The sequence below is a fragment of the Ptychodera flava genome, chromosome 19 (assembly GCF_041260155.1).
Source record: "Ptychodera flava strain L36383 chromosome 19, AS_Pfla_20210202, whole genome shotgun sequence".
NCBI classification, from domain to species: Eukaryota; Metazoa; Hemichordata; class Enteropneusta; family Ptychoderidae; genus Ptychodera; species Ptychodera flava.
This window is the reverse complement of record NC_091946.1, coordinates 38,871,475-38,877,632: the sequence shown is the minus strand read 5'-3', so window position 1 is coordinate 38,877,632 and position 6,158 is coordinate 38,871,475.

Sequence of the window (6,158 nt, the reverse complement as noted above, 5' to 3'; positions counted from 1 at the left end):
CTGTGCACCGCGGTTTTTCTGCCCCATTTTCGGCTCACATAGACTTTTGACAGAAGAAATGTTGATAAAATGTAACATGCATTGGAAATCTGTTTTTGCCTATACCCTCAAGCACCGTGACGATTTTTAACACCCTGGACTCAATATCACAAGATATTTGGATGATAGAATGTACATGATCAATGCGGAAAGCTCGATTTTAATCAAGCTTGTCCGAACCACGCACGGTGGTGTCTGTAAACAGCGCCGCCAGTGGCAGCAATGGGAACAGTGAGAATCGGACGCGCGAACGCATGAAGCAAATTCAAAATAGGCAGAGCTTAGGCCAATAAAAATAAAAAGATTGTTTCTCATCCTCGCTCGCATCAATGCAGACCCGCCTTATCAACTTTTTTTCTGCTCATGAGGAAATAAAATGCAAAAAAATAAACGCAAAAAAACCGCGAATGATGGTGCATAATACAGTGCTGTATAAAACAGAACCGTAAACAAAATAATTGACACTAACATTCCATTCAGAACTGTACTCACATGTCACTGTTATATTACGCTGTCAAAACTGCATTGCTGCACTAATTGTCAAACCGCAGAACTGTTGCTATACAAAAATAATAAAGGTACTATCTATTTAAGTGTATGGCAGTGTTTCCAGTGGATTATTCGTATTTTTTGCGGTAGCCATTCATATGGATGTAACCAAAGAAGTGTTGATGCAACATTCTAAACAGTGTCCTATTTATTTCTTGATGAAACTCATGTAGTAGTAAGTGCAGTATCGTTTGGTAGCATATCTATTTGCTTTTGTAAACCAGACATTTGAAGGATCTATATCGTTACAGAGTTTCGTTGCTTACATTTAGGTGATATTCAGTTGTCCTCGCGAGGAATTGTAATGCTCGATGCTAAAAGTAGAGCATTATAAATAAATGATAAATAATAACACAAATTACTTCAATTACAAAGTAATAATATCTGTTACCTAAGTTTAATGCATCCTGCAATCTTCAGACAGAACTAAAATGATTTTTAGCTCTACACTCTCATTTACAAGGTTTATATGTACCTTTCGATTTCTAAGTGGTGATAAAATTTGATAAATAACTTTTGTTTTGGTGACGACATTTTGAAACCAACTCAGAGCGTTTGTTTAACAGCGTAGATTTGTCAGCATCGACAATGTGTAGCTTTTCTGATATACAAAGATTACATCGCATAGAGTAACTTGGTGCTTTGTCGATAATTGACCATGATACGTCGAAGATCTGGTCCTTGTCTTTTAAAGCACCAATAGCTGGAAATGTGTAACAAACCAATCTCGAAATATCCCCCGTTTTACAAGAGTTTTCTTTGAATAAGACCTCCTACAGACTGAAAAGTGTATGACACTGTCATAAGTGTCAAAAGTGTCATGGCAATTCAAAGTTTTAACGTCATTTTAGATTTCCCGCCATTTTCAAAAATAATCATGAGACAGAGAAAATAAATATTACAACAACGAATTGTTAAATTGTTGGCCATTGTGTCTTGTGAATATAAGTAAATGACATCATGCCTGTTTCTTTTATTATCACGATGTGTATGAGAAGGAAATACTGCATTTTTGTACTTTTCCGTGGGGCGCCATTTTATGAGTGTGGCATCCGTTTATTATTTAAGCTCTTAAAACGCGTGAGCATGGTTCAAATCAGAGAGCAGTGATACTTGTATAAGCTTACATGTCCTTCACTTAGCACATTTACACAAACCAAGTTTGGTTTGAAAATAAAATCATGAAAATAATTCATAAAATTTGCATCAATTGCGGCTAAAATTTGACAACACTCTGCTATTCCTACATTTGTTCTTACGGAACGATTGCATGTGATTAGCAAATAAGTGATTTGCGATTTGCGTCTCAAAGATGCTATCAGTGAGGCCGAGAAATGAAAGGTGTACTCGACCACTTTCTTCAATATTCAAACGATCTTTATAAAACCGACGTTTCGGCATTGCACAGATTGAATTCGTCGGGGTAAAAACTAGACCTCACACGATCTAGTTTTTACCCTGAGGAAGGCAATCCGTGCATTGTCGAAACGTCGGTTTTATCACAGATATTACTCTGTGGTTTTATAAATAAAGATCGTTTGAGGATTGAAGAGTTACGCCTTTCATTTCTCCATACTGTGTCAAGACTTTGCTGTAAGTACTCCCTAGCTCTTCTTCCTGATGACTTCAATAGTTGAAGCTAGACTGAGTCTATTTCTTGGACGGACACACACACACACACACACACACACACACACACACACACACACACACACACACATATAAGCCTGCTGGCGACAGCATACCGGTAAATATTCACAGTCGTTTAGACGAAAATTAAGAAATGCATATAATATCCGAGGGAGGATGCAATAGATTCAATTGTAGCCGGTGATTTTAGCGTGATTGGGGTTCGAAGAAATCTTTTGTTTTGTTTTCCCTCAAGAGATCCCTTCCCGTAATAGTATTGTTTCTTAAGCTACGATGTGGCAAGGTTGTGTGCGATTAATCCTCGTGGAGATGCGACTAGAAATATCTGGCTGGATAAGTCGATTGAAGATATATGCTGATATATAACTTTGTTCACGGTGACATTTATAACATGGACAGATATTCCCATTGTGGCAGGGTATTGAAGATAAAGCCATTTACCCAGTAAATGATTTGTATGCTGCAAAAACTACGTCAATGTAAGCTAGAGAAAGAGTCAGAATGAAATGTATCGTTTTATGGAAATCATTTCCGCGCTGGTCAAATTGTTTCAAAAGCCATACACACAAATCATACAGTGAATATTGTTAGCTATATGTAAATACCGTTTTCAAATTAACATGAACACCATCCTGAAGGGAACAGTTTTCCGTGTATACTATTACTCATTCAACAATGAAACGAACTTTGTAGGATAACATCGTTTTAGAACCTGGTGATACAGAAGGGCTCTTTATTACGCTATTAAATAGACTCAAATTCAACAATCGATTTAAAAGGTGTGTGAATGAAGATATTGTGGAGTTGGAACTTTTAACGGTGAAATATCGATTTGGCACTGATCCTGCTAGCAAATCTGATGAAAGTGAGAAGAAAAAAAATCATTTGTCAAGAATTTGTGCATCGATCAGAAAACCGTGATGTAAAACAGATTCAGTTAATCATAAAAATCCGACTTGAAGACTGGTGCTCTTGTTTTAAATCGCTGCGTTCTGTGCGACTTGTCGAATCTGTGTTTTACTTGTTTCATCAATTCAAACATCAAAATTGGATTTCAAATCTGCAGTCACATGTTTACTTTGATAAGCTTCGCATGACGTCACCAATACCACAATATTCTTCGAATTCAGCACGATGAGACACATCTGACTTGATCAACGATGGATGTGCATCGAATGTCCACTTTCACTTACGGCATGGCGCCGGAATTGTTAAACCAGCGAGTGTTATGCTTATGTGCACTCCTAAGTGTTTTCAGTTTGGTAAGTAATTTGCAGTTTTTCATCATTAATTCAGTTTTCTCTGCGATAGTCATAAGTTTATAAATGCGAAATTTTTCATTACTTACACTATGAGCGAAACGCTTCATGGTATCGAACATGTGATTACTTTTTCAAGATGAAGGAATTTTGAATTGGTTTGACTTTGTAATTAACACCGACAAAATCTACTCCAAATTGGTATGATTGTCAGTATAATCAATAGCACTCATAATTGAAACTATACATTGCATATTGTGCTCTCTGTTAGATTTAACAATTGAGAAAATTTAATTCTGAACTATGGAGAGTTTGGCACCATGTAATTACCACAACAATTGTTTGGATGCTATACAGCTAATTGCAGTGTCAACCAAGTACCGCCTCGAAAAGACAAAGTATTTCTTGCTCTCACACTTCCTTTTACTAAATCCCCTCTCTCTTTTCTCTCTACAATTTCTCAACCTGTTCTCTGCCTGTACTCTGCCTATACTCTGCCTACACTCTGCCTATACTCTGCCTATACTCTGTCTTCACTCTCCATATCTCCTTCCTTTACGTCTCCCATCCAATCTCTCTTTCATCAGACTCGCTTCTGTCGGCATAACCTACAATGTCGTCATCGGATGTTGTCAATATTTGTATTTGAACTGAAACAAACGTTGAGGAGAAGAATTAGAAAACGTAATGTGATCAACGACGTGAAAATGACGAAACTGTTATCAAAATCTACCTTTCTTATCCATGACGAATGCACCGTACAATGGGACGCTGAAAGACTGACTTCGTAAACTTTCAAAACATCGCCACACTGTAGGCTTTTTACTACATACAACCTGTTCGAGCTTGTTTTAAAAGCTGCAGCGGAGACCATATTTAATTTTCATTTTTGCTGTCAATTAAAAGGGAGTTTTATCAAAACGCGGTTCGTTACAAGATTTCTGCACAATGCAGTTAAAAATTTACACCAGGAGTTCCAATTTTAAAGACACGTCATGCCGCGATAGAGGTCAGTGTCCATAATTCCGACATCCTTATCGAAATTCCCAATAATTCATCGACGATTCATCAATAATTTCAACTAATATTCAATAATACATATTTCTCAAATCGTCACAATACCAGTCTTCACTGATTCTGTTCATTATTTTATTATTAGTTCATTAATTTTTACATCAGGTGAACACATGTCCGACAATATTTCTTAAAAATGGTGGTTCATGCTACGATGTGGAAGTCAGAACGGGCACAGTAGGGAATGGAGTCGCTTTCTGTCAGGAAAGAGCTGGTCACCTTCTGTATCTTGAAACTGAGGAAGAGATAGTATGGAGTAAAGATCTTTACAATACTTACCAACAGACGTACTGGCTTGGAGCCACTGTATCTGGTCTAGGTAAGATTTCTGCCGTCAATTACAGAAATACCTACGAACACACAGACACGAACAGACACACAAACACATAAAGATATGTATGTATGTATGTATGTATGTATGTATGTATGTATGTATGTATGTATGTATGTATGTATGTATGTATGTATGTATGTATGTATGTATGTATGTATGTATGTACGTACGTACGTACGTACGTACGTACGTACGTATGTATGTATGTATGCATGTATGTATGTATGTATGTATGTATGTATGTATGTATGTATGTATGTATGTATGTGTGTATGCATGCATGCACAACATATGTGTGGGAGAGAGAAGACGATCGAGAGCAGACTTAAAAACCTGAAAGGCATTCGTTTCAACGTGTGTGGAGGGACCGTGGTTCATTTTTATCGACGAAAGCGAAAATGCAATGAACTGTTAAGCACTAAGCACCTCTGTTCCAGCATTCAAATAACCAGAATTCCATAAAGCTCACGAAAATTAAGTGTCAGCTGTGTGTTTTGAAAACATACTGACTGACTGACTGACTGACTGAAAGAAACGTGAAAATTAAAAAAATGCGCGTCGTCACCCCATTGTTGGGAGGAAGCTATGATCTGTTCAGAAACAAATCGATTTTTTCTTGGCCTTTGTACAGCCTTTGTTGTCACAAATAGAATTCAAGGAGGTGACATTAGGAGAGGCTAGTAATATAGGCTTAATGTTCTCGCACCTGTGTTCGTAACAACGACAATATTGATATAACAAATATTAACGAAAATAAATATTTTCAATTTTATTTGCCAATAACAAAAGTTCTAAATAGTTTGCTCCCTTTGATGTTTGCACACATATAAACTTCTTGATAACGACGTGATTCGGTGACAACCGATGTATATCATTGAATTGCGATCGATTTGTACATCATGATGTCATTCGATTTTGTTACGTCACAGGTCCTGATAACAATAAATGGTTGGACGGAACACCGATGATTGCAACGTCATGGAGGCCAAATTTTCCAGACCAGCAGCTTTTGGAATCCGACAATGCAACATGTGTGTCAGTTATATTCAAGTGGGAAAACAGCGTCTGTAACCAACAGCGGCAGATATACTGCGAGTTTTCCAAAGGTAAACCATGACTTAATTGAAATGAAGAAGGAGACATTATAATCAGGTTATACGTTACAAATGAGACAATTCCTTAATTCATTTATGATAATCTAACTTTCATTTGTCCACCTCTGCGAACTGTATAAATAAATGTAGCAATTCTGA